Source organism: Octopus bimaculoides, chromosome 2 (assembly GCF_046866305.1).
Source record: "Octopus bimaculoides isolate indiv1 chromosome 2, ASM4686630v1, whole genome shotgun sequence".
Lineage (NCBI taxonomy): Eukaryota > Metazoa > Mollusca > Cephalopoda > Octopoda > Octopodidae > Octopus > Octopus bimaculoides.
This window is the reverse complement of record NC_142929.1, coordinates 160,964,075-160,985,928: the sequence shown is the minus strand read 5'-3', so window position 1 is coordinate 160,985,928 and position 21,854 is coordinate 160,964,075. Positions and strand designations below refer to the sequence as shown.

At 33.7% G+C, this 21,854-nt stretch overlaps 1 protein-coding gene across 1 annotated transcript in view; it reads left to right on the top strand.

The window, feature by feature from the left end:
- The window catches only part of LOC106874384 (glutamate receptor ionotropic, kainate 2), a 952,973-nt gene that overhangs the window by 11,740 nt on the left and 919,379 nt on the right, over positions 1-21,854 (top strand). The window contains exon 2 of the mRNA XM_089347991.1: positions 21,793-21,824. The gene's annotated coding sequence lies outside the window, so the exon portion shown is untranslated. The remainder of the gene's footprint in view (positions 1-21,792; positions 21,825-21,854) is intronic.

Genomic DNA, 21,854 nt, shown 5'->3' with positions numbered 1-21,854 from the left:
TAGCATTTCCGTTCTTGCAAATATACCCATTCTATGGTCGTAAAATGTGCCACAGGGTTATTGAAAAGCTGGTCAATTTGCTATAAAATTCACTTCAATCGAGCATAGAGAACAGGTAAGAAGCTTGCTTACGTGCAAGATGTTTCCGGGTTCAGTCCCACTGTGTGGCACCTTGGGCACGTATTTTAACTATAGCATCGGGCCGACCAAAGCCTTGTGAGTGGATATGGTAGACGGAAACTGAAAAAGCACGTCATACATACATACATACATATATATATATATATATATATATATATATATATATGTATATATATATATATATATATATATAAAAGCAACACGGATTTTAAAGGTGATTGCATACTATATTCTGTCGCCTGAACTTAAGTGTCACATTCAATTTTGAATCTAAATTTATATATATGTGTGTGTGTGTGTGTGTATGTGTGTGTGTATGTGAGTGTGTGCATGTGTGCGTGCGTGTGCGTGTGTCTATGTTTGTCCCTACACCATCATTTGGCAATCCATGATGGTGTGTTTTTGTCCCTGTAACCTAGCGGTTCGGCAGAACAGTCCGGGAGAGTAAATACTAGGCTTACAAAGACTAAGTCCTGGGGTCGATTTGCTCGACTAAAGGCGGTGCTCCAGCATGACCGCAGTAAAATGTCTGAAGCAAATAAAATAATAAAAGAATGGAAGAAGTCTTTTATCCAAGGAAAGGAGTCTTTTATCCAAATTAACATGGATGTCTTGTTAGAATATCAAATAATACGATACTAGCCTTGAGAGATCCTCTCAGATAAGTGCTTGGTGTATAAAATCAGATATATAGATCAGAGCAGATGAGAATCATCTCTCATAGTCACCAGAACTGCCATAATATGTGATTTCATTGTATTGGAAATCATCAGTGGTAGTCATCCTGTCACCGAATGCCAGTCAAATTTCGCTGCTGCGATATATCATGTTTTTAGACAATAATGTCGCAAAGAGCCAGCCGGTTTATTAAAGATTAATTGCACAGAAGAACAATTCTGAATATAATTTCTCTTGAGCTTGTTTTTCACTTGATATTGACTTACAATGACATGCTGCAGTTTTCTTCTTTCACGTCAAGTTGTTTTTTCTACAGTTTAGTCTCCGAACAAAAGAACATCTCTCAAGTACTATTTGGTTTGTGCTCTTTTCCTATTCCATTTTTGCATTAAAGTCAAAAGTGACATTTTTGGTAAAGAAATTAATTTCTGCTTAAAAAGAAAACTTGACGTGATAGAAAATTTCAGAGATCATTTCTGAACGCAATTTACTTTCTGAATAAACAGAAATGTATAGTTTGTCCATAAGTAATAAGGCTGGTCAGCTCCTTGCATAATTAATTGATGACACTAGGAAACTTTTTCGAGAAGATTGTTGGTGGTCTTCCTATTTCCAATTAGTTGTACGTAGTATTATGGCGCTGGTTTCAGAAAGCCCCTAAGAAATTTGCGTGACACCTTGTTCAATTGTCTTCTACTATAGCTTGGGCCGACCAAAGTTCTGTGAGTGGATTTGGCAGACGGAAACTGAAAAAATCTTGCTTCTCACTTAATTTTCGTTCAACCAAAGTTCATTTTTTTAAATTTAAATCTTTCTATTTTGTCATTAAATGCAATGCTGAAATAAGAGACAAACAGAAACGAAATACTTAATTTTATTGCTAAAGAAAAATATTACACAAAACGCTTATTTACAAATCTTATGCTAGATATTTCTGTCAACAGGCGTTTTAACTACACAAGGAGTGAATTTCTATTTGCTGGTTTGCGGGAATGGTATATTTGCAGTGACCAGTATTAGTGAGCCTATCATTCTTGTATTCCACCTACCTTTGTACTTAGTCTCTATGGTCTCGATGTCTTGGTAAAATATTTCTCCTTGAGCATTACTTATAGCACTGTTTCTCTGATAATCAGTCCAGATGACTTTTCAGAAAATAGACTTTAACACTCATGTTGCAGCCCAATTCTCAATATCTGGTTAACAGGATCAGCGCAACTTCTTTATAATTAGAAAGGTTCTGTGTCCAAGAAAATCAGGCACATCTGAAAGGAACAGCATTCCATTCTGTTTCTTTTTAGCCCCAAACTTGGTCCTCAGAACCTGCTCATTCAGCAGTAGACGCCCAAGTAGATACACCAACCTAAATTTTCTCTCACAAAAAAAAAAAAAAATGGAAACTTTCTGCTTAAGAATTTGAGTCAAGAAACTATCAGTGTTTCAGTATTTCATCACATGTTTTACACACAGAATGGGATGACAGATTTTTTCTTCATCACCCTGTTCTATGCCAAAGCAAGGAAAGCATTCTTCTCAAAATATGTGATATTGTTTCGTTGCCAACTTAAAGTACAACATTCACAAATATAGCAGCAGTCCCCCTTTTTGCATTTACTTATCCCACAAGTGGCCATAGTTTTGAAATACGAAACTTATATTCAAGCCAGTTATCACCTCTTTCAAAATTTGTTAACAGTTATAAAGTAAGCAAATGCAGATTTGTAGTAGCAAAGTCTATACAGTGCATGAAATTCTCTCTATAGTTCTTTGACCATGAAATTCTTTCCATAGTTCTTAGAACATCCTTGACAAAATGTAACCTTGACAAATATAACCTCACAATTAAAACATTAGTTGCACATTCAAAATAACTACTTCATAAGAAATAGTTAATGGTTCAACAAAACATGTCTCATCTGGTTCGTAATAATAGTTACACTAAATCAACCACATCGTGGTCATATTTGCAGACAAATTCCACAAATATAAGAATTTTATGATGTCAAGAGCCACAAAGGTGTGTCATTTATTGACATCTGATTGTGTAAAAAACACTCTTGTCATCATTATGAGATTTAAAACTAGTTAGATTCATAATAGTGAAAGTTGCTCAATTTGGATGGCTTTAATTTACAAAAAAACAAAAAAAGGAAAAACATTTAAATCATGACATCTGTTTTCACTTTTGTAGTTGCATTTACTTTAAAATTCATTGAAAAACTGTTTTCAAAGTTATATCAAGATTCCTACTTGGCTCTGCATTTTATGAAGCAAAATCTATCCTTAGAAATTGTAGCAATACCGGAAATGTTGAATAATGCACATTTCAATTTGTGAAATCAGTACTCCAAAACTACTAGGAAACATGCCTCCATCACTAGACAACATAAACCCGGTTTATCAGAGTTATTACTGACGGAAGCAGTATTAATAAAAAAGGCATCCATATTATAAATTAACATGGAGGTTTTGTTAGCACACCAAATACTGCGCTATTTACATTGACAGATCCTCTCACACAGGCGCTTGATACATAGAAAGACATATATTGAAGACGAGAATCGTCTGTCATGGGCACCGGAAATCCCATACCAGGTGACTTCATCCTACCAGGTGACTTCATCCTACCAGGTGACTTCATCCTAATAGGTGACTTCATCCTACCAGGTGACTTCATCCCGAAGCTTATCAATGGGAGGTGTCTTGCTACATCACTGTCTGAAAATACAACATGCATAACAATTTTGTCGCGGATAAGCTACATTTTACGACAGGAAATATTGATAAATAATCTTTGCAATACATTCGTACACCTGCTTATATGCAGAAAATTCAGTGACACGCAAGAACTAACATTTACATACTTAAACACTGGTTTATAAGGGTATTCTTTTATTCTTTTACTTGTTTCAGTCATTTAACTGCGGCCGTGCTGGAGCACCGCCTTTATTCGAACAAATGGACACCAGGACTTATTCTTTGTAAGCTTAGTACCTATTTTATAGGTCTCTTTTGCTGAACCGCTTATTACGGAGACGTTAAGATAACAACATCGGTTGCCAAGCGATGGCGTGGGTGGCAAACGCAGACAAACAAATACATGCATACACACACACGCACGCACGCACGCACGCACGCACACACGCACACACACACATATAATCGATGGACTTCTTTCACTTTCCGTTTCCCAAATCCACTCACAAGGGTTTGCTCGGCCCGAAGCTATAATAGAAGACACTAGCGCAAGATGCTACGCAGTGGGACTGAACCCGGAATCATGAAAATACACAGGCACACGTTTCCCGCGCTTGCACAAGTATATAAAGATTCACTTTATATTTTTACAGATATTTGTTGGTATAGACTTACATGCACAGACTCACCAAGACGCATGTAATTATTGAATAACTTATTCTACTCGTTGCTTCCTTCGCTGTTCAAAAGCATAGCGTATCTCAAAAAAGTTTAATTGCATGCTGATAATATACAATATTTTCTAAGGAATATTATATTCTACAATTTATTACTGTTTTCCTTATCTTACATAAGGGTTAAATCTGTATTTTCTACATTTACAAACATTACGAAATATATTAGGATTCAAATTTTGGTACGAGGTATGATTTTTTTGGGGATGGTGTACCAATATAGACGGAGAAAATCTCGCTAAGCATTTTGTCCCGCGTTCTAATGATTCTGACAGCTCGTCACCTTTAAATGTATAAACATTGGTTTCACTCTTTGGCGCTAGGCCAGAAGAGTTGAGCGGGCGATGGGGTGGATGATATCCACCCCGATGCTCAATTGGTACTTTTTAATCGATTGCGAAAGGATGAAAAACAAAGGCGGCCTAGATGGAATTTGAACTCAGAACCTAATGACGAAATCCTGCTAAGATATCAATATCAAAACCTTATTCAATTATTATTCCATTCCATTTAATGCAGAGGCTCTACGCGGTCATTTCACTTGCTAGACATAGCTGAGAATCTCCTTCATATCTCACCATTTTTTTAAGAGTTGGACATTCTGGAGAATGCATTGGTATATGTACAATATATAGAGAAATATATATACGAACGGAATGTCCTGGTTTGATTAACATTTAATAAATAGAAAATTCCTATTAGGGAAGATGTGGAGAACTGCAATAATACGTTGAATCGTGTAACTTTGTTTTAGAATGTGTTCACAGATAGAAATGATAACAAAATAAAGACTTGAGATATCTTAGAAGGCAGCCGATTGAAATGAAACCTCATTTTTTCAAAACAGTATTACTGTTCTAAAAATATAATTATCTGCTAAATTAAGTATAGTATATTGCAAACGGAACCAAATTACCTATTATATCAATTTACATATATCAATTTTCTCCTTTGTCTTCTCTTGGAAATCGTATTAATGACAAGTATATATAGAAAAAGAAAACGAAGATATTTTAAGTAAATGTTGAAACGCCAAATTTAAGTAGATTTCTTTGTTTTTATATTGCAGATATAATGCCAACTTTATTAGTATCTGTAATAAAACTACACTTCATTATGTATACAAGTATGTAGGTATACATACATAAATACATACGTACATAGATACATACATACATGCATACATATATATATATATATATATATATATATATATATATATATATATATATATATATATATATATATATATATATATATATATATATATACATATATATATATATACAGGGTAAGATATTTGAGGATAGGTTCATGTTTATAAATAAAACGGATATATAATAACAGATAATAATTTTAGTAATCAGAAAATTCTATAAGGATAAAATTAAACCTTGTCTTTTATAATGTTATTCAATAAAGCCATCTTCTCCTTCAGTAACTGCTTCTATATGAGATCTACATGCTCGAATCAAGTAGTCCTGGTTCATTTTGGACATTACTCTGACTATTGTAGCTTTCATAGATTCTTCCGTGTTACGGGCGCGTTCGTTGACCTCTCTCTCAACAACGCCCTACATGTAATAGTCCAATGGATTGAGATCTGAGGAATTAAGGGGCCAAATGGTAGTGGTTATATGATCATGAACATTTTCAGCCATCCATCTTACACTGTTTATCGAGGGTTTAACAATTATTTCCAGGACCTCAATGTAAGCGGCAGAGTTAACTTTATGGCCTTGTGGAAAGAAGTAATGAGACACCATATGTCGTTCATTGCTGACAATCGCTAAAACTATGAGACTTGCAGGAAATTGTGTATGCATAACACTTGGAACTTCAGAAGGGTCTGCTCATAACCATGTCATGTCTTCTGTTAACTTCTTGATCTTGGTCGACGGTTTTTTCGTTTCAGAAAAAAACAAATCAAATCTTCTTCTACTGGATATTTTAGTTTGTTTAAGAGCCATTTAAATCTGTTGTAATTATTTTCTTTTGCTTTTTCAGACAAATTTACCTTTTCGCATCATATAAGACTTATATCTGATGTATTCGTTGACAGCATTTCTGATTGTTCCTTCTGACAGATGGTGATCTTTTGCAATTGACCTCATGGAATTTCTGTGATTGTAATCACTGGTCTGTTGAACGTGCTGGATAAATTCAGGTGTCTTGATGATGTCAGAGCTCTTAGAATTTTTTTTTTTTATGCTTTCATGCTGTCGATACGTTTCCATCTTCAGTTCCTTGCTACTAATAAACTTTATAGGCGAAAGATCTGGCAACTTAAAAAGAAATCGAGATATTTCTAAATCACTATGCTCAGCATTTATAACTACAATAACAGCATGCCTCTTCATTTTTTGAGTAAGCTGAGGGTCTACCATTATTATTTTCTGAACTAAAGATTATAAAGTGTTAGCAAAAATTACTAAAATGATCCCCAAAAATGTATGTCCTCAAATACATTACGCACCCTGTATGTATATATATATAAAGATAAAACAGCATTTCTGTGTCACTAATTTACTGCAAGTGCACCGTCCACAAGTATCCCTTTTCTCAGATAAATAGATATGATACTTACTTCAATTAATATGTCGTCAATATACGATATTTCCTTTCTCAGTTATACTTTCGACCCAAAATTGTCGACTCGATCATTCAATTTAAGACATTTCTCTGTTTAAGCTTTCCAAATATACATGCAGCAATAAAATAATATTCAATATAGTTGTGAGCTGGACTCTGTTCTCGCTAGAAAAATAACAGCTAAATCTTCCTAAGCCTAAACTTCGTATTGGATACGAGATGCTGTATAGTACAGTCTTGGATTCAATGTCTCTTAACAAGAACAACGCATGGATACGATAGAAGCATATTTCGTCATATGTGCGACCTAGGATTAAACATCATCAGCAACATCATATTACCAGCTGTCGTCTTCAGCTTCATTATCATTTGGAAATTAACAATAGTCTATCATATTTCACATATATCGATATTTTATGAATGTAAACACTCCAGCATGTATAAATTCATATTGAAGAGAAATTCCATGTAGGTAAAATGAGAATATATCCTATCACATTACTCGAAGAATACTCCTTGTCTGAAATTGGTAGTGTGATTCATGGTGATAAGATATTTTGAATGGTTTCAATTCAATGAGCACTTAAATGGCTTATGATTCATATATTTTAAAAATATTGCTTGCATTCTAGGTGTATGTATCTATGTATGATTGTATTTATAAAGCCAGAGAGAGAGAGAGAGAGAGAGAGAGAAAGAGAGAGAGAGAGAGAGAGAGAGAGAGAAAGAAAGAGAGAAAGTGTGTGTGTGTGTGACAGAGAGAGAGAGACATATACATGCAACCATAAACATGTGTGAACGCACATACACATGCTTGCACGGACACACATACAAACATGCTCGCGCACACACACACACAAGCACACACACACACGCACACACACAAACACACACACGCACAAATACACACATGCACGTACACACTTACACATGAACGCACATATACCTCCGCACTCACAACACACACAACGCACGCACATTCACATATTTAAACGCTCATACATACACTTCAACACACTCACACGCAGATTCCCTCCACACATCACCCACAAACATCCCACCCACACACATCCCACACGAACAAACAGACACACGCACACATATGTATACAGCGAGAGGGAGAGATACAAAGTGAGAGAGAAAGACACACACACACGCACCCATACACGTGTACACACTCATGTACATATTCCCCAACCATCTACGCGCACATGTCAACACATACACACACAACCAAACACTCACCCATTCACACAGTCACAGCCACCCATTTTTATACCCTCTTCAAACCCCACTGTCTCTGACTTACTACTAACTTTCTATCTACATACACACACTGATAAACCTATCCATTCACACACCTGTTTGTCAGCTGGGCATGATCCAGCATAGTTTGTTGTCTTTCTCAATCAACACTATGTCTGGATTCTAATTCTCTAGCTTATGGTCGCACTGAATCATAAAATCTCATAGGATCTTTACATTATTATTTTCGACACTGTCTTCAGGTTTGTGCTCTGTCAAGTCCATACTTGTGTCCAATGGACAAAGTGTCCAAAGTTACCAATGGACAAGCCTGGCTATATTGTCGGGACGCCTCTTATATTCCTTCTGGGCTAGTGGCGTACATTGGCTGGTGATATGCCTTACGGTTTCACCGTTTTGTCCACAGATTCTGCACTTATCACTTTCTGATATTCTATCTATTCTGTATTTTATGTTTTTTGTTCTTAGTGCTTGCTCTTGGGCAGCACAGATTAGAGCTTCCGTGTCCGGTTTTAAATCACTTCTAGCGGTTCTGTGGCCTTTTTTTTTTTACATATCATGCTATGTTGTTTTCTTCTGCTCTAATACTGCATTCGCATCCAATAAGTACTCTTCTCCCTCTCTTTCTTGATACACACAGTCTGCCTGTGTCACTTTTTGGGTGGAGTGACCAATATCTAGTTAGCAACTTCCTTGACATTATGTCTACGCTGTTTAGTTCGTATTTGTCCATGCGATTACCCCTGCTCCATATCTAAGGAGTGAAACCACCCACGTGTTGGTAGCTTCGATCTTATTGCATCCGTTTAATTTCGACTTAAAGTATCAATCTCAGTCTGCGCAAGTGTTCCACGTTAATTTTTTCTGTCATTTCTTTCTCCATCAATTTATCCATTTCCAAAATCCCCAAGTACTTATAGCCCGTCTCTATCTACTTCATAACCTCACCCGACGCTATCGTTAGTCCGTCAATACATTTGACTTTGCATCTCTTCAATACTAACACACCACACCACACTTTCTCAGTCCGAACTCCATTCTGATATCAGCACTGATGGTATACACCGTATCAACGAGGGAACTGACGTCGGCTTCATCTTTACCATAAAGATTGAGGTCATCCATGAATAACAAATGGTTGACTTTTTCTTGGCGGCTTTTGAATACATTCCCAGGTTTTGCTTTCCTCAGAATCAGTGTCAGTGGTATCAAGCACAGTACAAAGATCCGTGGGGACAGTCAGTCTCCTTGCAAGACTCCCTCCTAACTTTTACTCTCCCTAAACTTCTTTCGTATGCTGCCAGGTCCGTTCTCCAATTGGCCATACATTTTCCAAGCAATCGCTCAACATCCGATGCAATCCCAAACAGGTTCATACACTCCATAATCCAAGAATGTGGAATCATATGGTACGCCTTACGATAGTCAATCCATGTCATGGCTAAGTTTTCCTCCTCTTGCACTCTCTGAGTACAGTTATATTTATCAGGAGTTGATGCTTGGTACCTCTGCACTTACGCTTGCAACCTTCTGCTCATGTGGCAGGACTTCATTTTTTTCTAGTTGTTGGTACGTTGACTCTGCTAGTATTCCAGTCAATAACTTCCACGTAAATGGCAAACAGGATATCAGCCTGTAATTATCTGCCGTTTTGTCTTTTTCGATGTTTTACAGGCACAGCACTGTTCTACCCAATGTCAACCACCCTGGTGTTTCTTGGTCGGCATTTAACAAGGTATTGCGTTGCGCAGCTCTTCGTGCATGACATTCAGCAAATCTTTTGATCCAGTAACCTTGAATTTCATCTGGTCCCGGGGCCTTCGAGTTGAGTTTTTTTTTCTGATTTCTTTCACTTCCCTAACTGAAATGACGAATACCGCCTGTTTTGGACAGACTACTATTTGTTTCAATTCTTGCAACCATTCCGCATCCTTCTTGGGCTGCTTGTCTTTGCTCCAGATGTCACTTCAAAACATTTGACTTTCAATGTTATATTGTATGAACTTTTGATCTGTACACTCTCCGTTTTATATCTTTATAGAATCTTTTCTGTTGTACTCTGAATAACCTACTCTGGTATTAACCCTTCATTCTTTCGTCGTATCTGACCATCTTTGCTTTCCTTGCAACTAGGACAAATATCCGTAAAATGTAAATAATGTACGCCTTTATACGGTTTAGTACACTTGAATTGTTGTTAAATAGGTGTCAGGACTTCACCAGATGATCTACCCTTTTTGAGTTTGAATTTCGTTGGAAGTCAATATTTTTCTTTCTTTTATTTTCTTTAATACCACCTCTCACTCCCTTTTGTTTTTCAAATCCCCGGGAAGAAATTGGTATATTTTATTCGTTTTCAGTCTACTCGCAAACGTTGTCTTTGCTTTCTTTTCCTAGTCACTGTACTCGTTGATTCGATTATTACTTTTCGTATCGGGGCGTCAAAAATATCATACAGAAATTGCATTGGCTCTTCATGTCGCATAATCTCTTCCGTAAACTGTGTTTTTCTGTTGTTTTAGGTGTATGTTGTATTCCCAGTAGAATCGTTTACCATCTATGTTATTTTTGCTAAACGTTTACTTATTATACCTTCTTCTCAACTATTCTTTCCATTTCTGTATAGTAAAAAAAAAAAAAATATATATATTTGTCACCAATTTTAAAGTATTTCATCTCATCTTTGTCGTCACTGTTATGCCTTTCTTTGAACTCACTATATATGCCACCTTACAACGTGGACTTATACCAAGGTTATAACAATCTAAATATAAGTAACAAAGAACACGTAACACAATATCTATTCACAACGACTTCTAAGACTGTCCTCAAAAAGCGCCTGTACACACTAAACTGTCAATCGCTGGCAGTACGCATGCGCCTTTATACGGTTTAGGACAGTTGACTTGCTATCCTACAACGGTGTCAGGATGTCACCCCAACACTTTCAGTATACACTGATAAATGATTTATCGACACGGAAATGATGAAAGGCAATGTCTTCCTCGGCGTCATTTTACTCAGAACGTATAGACGGATGAAATGCCACTAAGCATTTTGTCTAGCTTGCTAATATTCGTAACAATCAACACACGATGTATTCTGATCCACAGCAACTCTGCGTCGTCATTGTCTACAATGACATATAAACATTATAGAAACACACCACTTGCACGGAAACCTAATAATCGACTCGTCTCTAATCTTCGTGTGAAATATACAGTATCACAATCAGGGACACACCCTAATCGTGTCCACAGTTTTTAATGCACATAATATAAAACTTTTAAGCTTGTCTTATCGTGCATGTTTTCCTACAGTCACTGAAGAACGGATCTTCAAACTGAATCTAATCCATAGAATGCTCAAGATAGAGACCCTGAAAAGTTAATGGACGCCACCCTTCTTCTTAATTAAACCTCAAAATGTGAAATTTAACTGAATAGATCGATCTTTCCAATTATGAATACAAAGTCATAAACGTTCCTATGTAAACGTTTTATGCTTTTTAAAGGTCTCCCCAAAAATCGTGGCTGTGTTTTTGTAATATTGATTTTAGTTTAGCTAATTAGTTATGAGAAATTTATTTACTTGTGTGTGATATATATGTTTGTGTATGTATTTTATGTATTTATGTATATATGCATATATATATATATATATATATATATATATATATATATATATATATATATATATATATATATATATATATATATATATATATATATATATATATATATATATATATATATATATATACATATATATATACACGCATACGCACAGAAACATTTAAATACATACAAACATACATATATATATACATATATGTATATGTACGTATATGTATATATATATATACATATATGTATATATATATATATATATATATATATATATATATATATATATATATATATATATATATATATATATATATATATATATATATATATATATATATATATATATATATATATATATATATATATATATATATATATATATATATATATATATATATATATATATATATATATATATATATATATATATATATATATATATATATATATATATATATATATATATACAGAATTGTTCTTAAGAAATTGTTTAATTAACCCATGCAAGATTTTTACAATGAAATAGAGATAATTTTATAATTGGGCGAGGAAATCAATAATAGATTATCAAATAAAGTGCTAAAAGGAAGGATTAAATTTGTAGTGACAGTATTATATGTGATAATCATTAATTTATGGAATAACCTAGTCCTTTCCTTCACACATCAAGTGAGCTTGTCTGTTGTATTAAAGGTATTTGCTAATTTTCTTTTCAAGAGTCGTTCAATTACATCAACCAGTTAACCATGCCTAAGTTTTGTATCAATACCTTTTGTTTTCTATCTCCGCTTTCTCTCTCACTCTCTATTTGGCTCTCTCTCTCTCACTCTCTATTTGGCACTCTCTATTTTTCTCTCTCTCACTCTCTCTATTTGTCTCTCTCCCTCTCTATTTGTCTCTCTCTTTCTTTTTCTCTCGCTTTCTGTTTCTCTCTCTCCCATTCACACTAGGCTTTCCCTGTTCGCATCTCTGTGTGCTTCCTTGTTCTGTTATTTCCTTCTTCTTAGAATCCTCCATCACATCCCTTTCCCCCGTGTTTATAGCTTCTACAGTGTACAATTAAGTGACCTTAACAATTGATACCATTCATTTTGCCTTTTAAGTTTAAAATTTCATTCATTGATCGATAGTCTTAAGCAATTCGATTCTACAGAGATTTTTAATCATTGATTTTTGCCTCATGACAAAAAAATAATCAATCAAAGACCACTTAATTTTAGATACTATTCAGAATATTATTTACTATGTAATCGTCGCTTTTCTTATAACTCATTTGCAAAACAATAGCCTACACAAAACGCCATAATTCCACCAATTAGATTAGCGTCGTCTGGCTTCTAATTTATAAATTACGAAATAATTAATCCAGTTTTAAATTGCCAATATAATTAGTATATGTTTCATCTTCTTCAAACTATCTTTAAGATAGTTTAAAATATTCAGGCCGTCAAAATAGAAAACGTTTGGACTTTCTAATTCTCCACACTCTTGGAATTTAATTAGTGCCTGTATTGTAGGTTTTCAATTATACAAATATATCCTAAGAGAATATATGATTACTAGCCCACAAAATTACTTGAAGGTAATTTCCATCGGATGGATAAGATGAATTACAATAGCTTTACTTGTTACATTAAGAATATAATGGCATATATGTTAAATACACAGAATGCTATTTGAGTTGTAGATATCTATTTTAATTTAATATCGAATAACTATATATTTCTCAAATAAAATTGTTATTGTGTTGTACTAAGTTATGCATCCAAGGAGGTCATTACTGTTTGGCTTCACTTCTTAAAAATTCAGCAAATTCTCTCTTGAACTTGATTTTACATTGCTTAACAGAGGGCATGCTTGATAAAACAAACATTCTGGTGTAGATTAATAGGAAAATAAGATGTGAATATCATGGCTTAATTAACTATATTTCAGGATAGTTATTTGCCCGTGCAAATAACTATCCTACTACAATATGACAATCAAACCAACTCCGGCATATCTCTTTTCTTGTTGAAGCCATAGTATTACATATATTTTCACAAACACGTGAAAAAATATCCTTGCTATAAATTGCTACACGAGATCCATTATTCTAGCAATGATTAGATATTATATATTTCTAAAGCTGATCACTGTAAATAAATGCTCTAAACTCACTCAGCAAATTACTGTGAACAGTTGTATATCAGTATATTTCAAGACGGCTTCGAGGATATCGATTTTTGTAATCAAATTGTCTGAATGTCCAGGTGTTACATACACGAGTATACCAAAACAATGGCAATGAACTCTTTAATTTTCCAGGAAGAACAGAGTTAGAGGTCACATATCTGACATCGCATAAGTTTTACCACATCTACTAGAAATGCTGACTTTATTGGATTTGGAAATTGAACGAGGAAAGAATGTTTCCGTCTCAGAAGAAGGCTAAAGCATAAATATCAGCACTAACACGACGAGTTTAAGAAGAAGTGACTATACGTTACAAATAAATGAAATCCATCAATGGAAGATATGTCTTTATGATGAATCTATCTACAGAAATGGCAACCAGCTGAAACGCAAATCACAGTATTCCATTTTCCAGAAGAGTGGTAACATTGGAAAATAAATATCTTCATTTGTTTCTCTTTTTCACCATTTCCCTATATGTATGTTTGTGTTGTGTCGACGCTCCCAGGCGAAGAAGTAGGGTCTCCCATGACATATAAATAAAGGTAGTCTGGCCGTGGTAGGTGTGTTGAGTAGCAGTCGAGTAGCACTTGTATAGCGGTTGAGTAGAGACCATCCGAAAGTACTAGATAGCAGTAGCGTTGAGACATAACAGTATGTAAGTATGTAATTACGCATATGTGTGTGGTATGTGTGAGTGTATGCATGTATGTAAGTATGTATGCATGTACATATGAATATATGTATACACACACACACACATATATGTATATACTATAAGTATTTATTACTTATAAGTATTTATTTTCCATTAAATTAGTAGTTGAAATGATATAATGTTTTAGAAAGTGACCGTTGGGAAGCCGTTACAGTGCTATCAATTTTGTATGAAGGGAATGTCCATTCTGTATGATGAAATGTTTTTAATGTGCAAGTAGTTACTGTGACAGTACCCAGTGATTATTCTTTTAAGCCAGTACTCTTCAAACTGAGGAATTTCTATTCAAAACAAATTCATAGGTCACGAGACATTTGTGAGAATGCTGCAAAAACATATTTCCGTTTTTTTTTAACATCGTTTTTACTCTCAGTCGAACAGGAAAAACTATTTGCTTTATCAGAGACAAGAATAGTTATCAAGGGCAATTCGGTTAACTAAATGACCAGCTATTTTTAATTAGGTCGCTTTATATTCTTTGTTCACTGAATGTCATTCTCCGATTTTAGGTTTCTTTTGCAAATCTCTGGAGCCGATAAAAATACTAATTAGAAATACGTGTTACTTCAATAATAGTAAAAGGTAACTAGTGTTCAATTGGAATGGAAAACATAATGTACAGTATACAAATTATCTGACTATCGATTGTTCATCGAAATCATGCTGGGGTTCATACTGTAGATGTTTAAATCATTTTTCCGCTAGTTCGTTCCATCATTCCATTGTATTGATTAAAAATACGGCCGATCGTGAAACTTCAGGGTTCCATAAGTGACACACACACACACACACACACACACACACACACACACACACACACACACACACACACACACACACATACACACACACACACACACACACACATATATATATATAAATATATATATATATACACACACACACACACACACACACACACACACACACATATATATATATATATATATATATATATATATATATATATATATATATATATATATATATATATATATATATATATATATATATATATATATATATATATATATATACATATATATATATATACATACATATACACAAATATATATATACGTACTTACATATATGTATTCATATATATATATAAATATGCATATACATATGCATATACATATTTACATATATATAACTGAACCGAAAATGTGTATGATTATGTATAAAAGATTACTGTATTTTTTCGTTGAAGCGTAGCCGTTTTCATCTACAATACAAAGCCATTTTATTTCTTGTATTTATTTTCATCTTTTCAAACGTTCCAAAAATACTATCACGTCATTATTTTGGTTTCTTTCAGTATGATTCTTTCTAATAGTTTTCTGTTTTCTTTCATATTTCTTTTTCACATTTGAACCTTATTTTCTTAATATAATTTATAAGTACAGAAACACTGAGATACAAGAAAAATATTTACTGCTGTGAAGATACACATGAAGAAACAAAGATCAAATATATACAGCCGAAATAGAAATATATACGTGTAAGCTAGCACATTTAGACATAGATATTTGTGTGAATGTTATATAGCTGTATTCGTATGTATATCTTTTCGTATGTATATGTATATATATGTGTGTAAATATATTTACATGCAAACATACATATATATGAATAAAGTATTTGTGTACTGATATATGAGTGTGTGCGTGTGTAATTTAATGTTAATATGCTGTTTTTTCCACGCTTGTCTTCCTTTTCCGTTCGTATAGTTCTGTCGATTTTTTTTTTAATTGCTGGAATACATACTTTTTTTTTTATCTTACAATTTATTTTCTGGATGATTTATACCTCTGTTGCACATACTTTTTCTTTCGTTGTTTGTTAGTTAGTCACTTTGCACTTACACACAACCAGCTATACATAGAGCAATCATAAAAGAGAATCATAGACATATATATATATATATATATATATATATATATATATATATATATATATATATATATATATATATGAATACAGATACATGCAAGTGTTCGTATGTACGTATATATATATACATATATATATATATATATATATATATATATATATATATATATATATATATATATATATATATGATAACGCGTATGTGCACTAATGAATTGACCACTTTCTTCCACGTGCCTCCTTGTAGAGTTGTCTATGTGTTCTAAGTGCATCTAATTCTCTTCTACCATTTCCGTTCGTTCTAAGTGACTGTATGCATTTTTCATTACCTGAAATATTGTTTCTTAATTGTTTTGTTGTTTCCTTATCCCGAAACACTATGAACATTCAATTTCTATTTGTGATGTTATTTTTATTATTCACTCGTGCTGTTATCTGGTGTACAACATAAACTCTTTTTAGCGTTGATACTATTCCTGTTATATCTATAATATCATTTACTTGGCAGTACTTCAGTGTTCGTACACGACGTCATTCACTCACACAATCTTACTTCATGGCATATATAAAGGGCCAAGGCTAATAAAGAGGATGAATGACGTCTTCTCAAATAGACACAAGTATCACTTAATCACCTCTAAATGTTTGTACATATATGTGTGTATATATATATATATATATATATATATATATATATGTGTGTGTGTGTGTGTGTGTGTGTGTGTGTGTGTGTGTGTGTGTGTGTGTATTTATTTACTTATATTTGTTAAAGAGGACAACAAACGTTAAAGCATCTCAACTAATATACATTATTATTATTGGAAAAAGTTGAAATTCTTACTACCTTTTCTGAGATATCCCAGAGTATGGGATATTCTCTCATCAGAGAAAACATAGGAAACATTAGAAGGGTATAGATTAATGAAATGACAACATAGAAGGCATGGGTAAAGAGTGAAGAAGAAAGTAAAATGTAAAAAAATATGACTTTTATGTTTTTTTTCTTCTCTCTCGTCATCTCCTTATTCTTTTACTCCCGCCTTCTATGTCGTCATTTAATTAATCTACCCACTTCTCATTTTCCTTATTCATCTCCAATGACAGAATATCCCATATTCTAGCACGTCCCAGAAACAGCCGTAAGAAATTGAATTTTTTGCAGTAATAATAATTATGTATATTACTCGAGAAGTTTGACCTGCCTGAACGTTTTTTTTTTCCTCCTTAACAATTATACATCCGCTATATCAGAAATCTGCAATGGGTCCATAACTACTTTCTCGGCTATTATCTTGGAGTCCGTTACAGCACTTACCTAGCGTACCTAATCGTCTAGATCACCTGTGAATTAAACCCCCATACTTTATATATGCACCAGCATGACCGCAGCCACTTGGCTGAAACACATAAATATATATATATATATATATATATATATATATATATATATATATATATATATATATATATATATATATATATATATATACAGACATACATGTATATGCATACATACACACACACACACACACACACATACACACACACACACACATATATATATATATATATATATACTTTTGTTATTTACACCACCTGTCCTCGTCTGTTGTTATTATTTGTATATTCTCCCTCCTATACATATATATATATATATATATATATATATATATATATATATATATATATATATATATATATATATATATATATATATATATACAAACACATGTATGCATATGTGTGTGTGTCTGTACACAGACACCATCGGTATATACTCACTGTTTAAGTAGCCTGTATATTATTTGCGGGCTCGATATAGGCTGCGAGGTGATAATAGATGAAACATATTTGGAAATAATTAAGGAGTGTATTATGTGAGCAAATGTGGCTGCTGTTGCATGCGATGCACGTCATTGATGTACAGAAGGAAGAGAGTATTTTTCTAGGATGAAAACTGTTTGTTTCGGATTGGTCGGAGAAAGTATAAATTTATGACTCACAATTAGCGAAGCACTTCGTAATAATCGTTGTACAAATATAAACAACCACATTCCTTGTGTGCTGAATATGCATTTAAGCTCACAGACCCAAAGAAAACAAGATATGTTATATTACTCTTCGAGAAACTATATGCAAATACAGCGTTACCCCTGACAAATATATTCGAAATATCCTTCCCATAAATTTCTGAAAACATTCTTATATGAAAATACACAGCTGCTCTAAAAGACAAAACACGGATGAAAAATAAGCAAATATTTATTCTTCACACTTCTAATCTTTCTATTTAACACCCACTAGATGCCTCGTTATCTTGTTATCTCCTCTCCTCAGAATCTATTTTGCGTGTGTGTGTTCGTGCTTTTCCACGTGAGTCTCTGTGCATGTGTGTATCGACATGCCAGACAAACTGACGGGAAGACGGACAGAAAGACAGACAGACAGACAGATAGGTTGATAGACGGACAGACAGAGAGATAGACAGACAAACAGACATACATACAGACAGACAGACAGACGGATAGATAGATAGATAAATAGATAGATAGATAGATAGATAATCATGAATGTGGGAACGCCTTTGCCTGTATTTCCGTCATTATTTATTTATTTATTTTTCAAATATAGAACAAAAATAAATATCTAAATATATATTTCTTTATATACCTCTACCTACAACATATTCTTTGATTCGTTTCATGTTTGAAAGATTAAAAAGTAAAATAGTTTTATTTTGGATGTGTTTTTGAAGTTTTTGCTCGATATACATAAGTCATATTTTATGTATTTCTAAGTGAAGTTTAAAAACAAAATAGCATTAATAACTAAATGACGTAGTTCATCTTACTACAGACAACCTTCTGCTGTTTTGACGCTAGAAACAAGTAAAATAATTGGATTGCGAGCTCATTATCTGAGGCTTGCAATTATGCCGTTGCCATGGTATAAATAACGAAATATTAGCAGAGAAGCATCAATTTTTCCATAGCCGAAAAAAAAAAAAATTATAATATCAGATACGTTGTCACATAACCATAATATAAAAGAACTGTAATACGCCCATAACATACACATACTTGCTTATATGTACATGTATATATATATAAGGATTTATTTTTCGTTATGAGATAAAGACCAAGGCTATGTATAATATAGAATATTTATAAATAGAATGTCTTACAGTTGTTTCTAGGATATTCATTATATCCCTTCATCGTAGACGGTGTGAGACGATTATATCCCTTCACCGTATCCGATGAAGGGATATAATAAATATCCTAGAAACAGCTGTAATACATTCTATTTATAAATATTCTATATTATACACAGCCTTGGTATTTTATCTCATTATGTTCACACGCTGATATATGACCTACGTTGGAACCCTTATTCGCATAACCACCGAACCTGGAGCTCAACTGTAGTCTGTCCATAGCACTTACTCAGCATTAGCTGAAACCTCGGGGTCTAATTGACACCACAATCGCTCATAACCTATATAGTATCCAATGTACTTTTCTCACTCGTCCCAGTTACTCTCTTTTTGTCATTCCTTCATGTTGTTGTACTTGATTCTATCTGCCTCAAGTATTCCCAGGTATTTATGGCTGGATTGAGGTTGAATTGCCTTCATCATCATCACCATCGTAGCACATTTCGTGGGTCAAAGAGGCATGCAACATCAACAATATAGCATATGTGGTGCACCTTGTCCTCCACCATAAGGTCTGGTCTGTTATGCTGTAGCACCTGATCTGTTTGGATTAGGACATCCCAGATGGTTTTGCTAGTCTCTGACTTCATCAGTCTCTTCGGTCTGTGCTCATACCGCGTCTTGTTTCTCCCTTTTGTAGTGGTTTTGTGAAACTCTAGGGCATTCGTTCGTGATATACGCAATGGTTTCATTCATTGTATTGTAGATGCGGCATAGCGGAGACACTTGCTCAGTGGCAATTATTGACCCTCCAGTTCGTGTCAAGCGATTGATATTTCGCTGCCAGTATTGTGTTCTGGATCGCTATTTCTAGTGTTCCTTTCATCGGTCAATCGCACCTATTTTTTCAGTATCTTCTGTTGTAACTATGTGGAATTGATTATGTAGTCCCTTCTTGTGTAATTCTTCATGTCCTTCTTGTACTTCTTCCTTAGTATTCCATTTTTTTCTGCTCTCAATTGTCAGTCGTTCGTAACTGTCACTGTCAAGGCTTCCTTACTTTGGACTAAATATCTCATTAAGCCCTCGAGTTCGATATGCATACAGTCGTCTACACTTATCAGCCTCGTTCCTCCTTTTACTCTCTTCATGTAAAGGGAATCAGTGTCTGCACGTAGACGATGGGTTCCATGCATCGTTAGGAGCTTTCTTGACTTTCTATCCATCTCCTGTCCACTTCAAGATTTCGGCGCAATACCGAACTACTGCGAGTTCGAGCGAGTTTATTGCCGAAATTATGGTTCTGGCATTTGGCCTTCAAGACAATACTTTTCTCACTCGTCCCAGTTACTCTCTTTTTGTCATTCCTTCATGTTGTTGTACTTGATTCCATCTGCCTCAAGTATTCCCAGGTATTTATGGCTGGATTGAGGTTGAATTGCCTTCATCATCACCATCGTAGCACATTTTGTGAATCCAAACCTTGTAAGAACATTGGAGTTAATCTGTACAATGCACTAGTCTATCCAGTTCTGCCTCAGATTTTGTGAACATCTTTAATTCGTCCATGAATAGCAAGTCGTTATTATTATTATTATAATTATTATTATTATTATCATCATTATTATTATTATTATTATTATTATTATTATTATTATTATTATTATTATTATTATTGTTCAGTAGTCTTATTTTTATAACCTGCTTTCGCTTCACTACCGAGCTCAGCTCTGTGCGCCTTGGGTATGTGCTGTGGTTTGCTGTGGTGCTCTTATGTTTACTGTATTGAAAGTGTTTTGCGTAGAATGTGTGCAGTACCCAGTAGTGCAATTTTCTGTATGTTATATTATTATTATTATTATTATTATTATTATTATTATTATTATTATTATTACTATTATCAATATTATTATTATTATTAATTTGTTACCATGTGTTTAATTTGCCTTGCATCGGGAGAACTGCATGAACTTTCTCTTTATCTCTTTCCAAATTTTTTCTCAATGTATTTTTAATCTTATATCTCAATTATATAAACATACCCCTTTCAAATATTTAATTTTGTTGTCGTAATCTTAATTGATTTTATCTTTTTTGATTATTATTCAGGTCAGTGTATTTCTTTACAACGTTCAACCACGGTAAGAATAATTAATTTTCTATTCTAATTT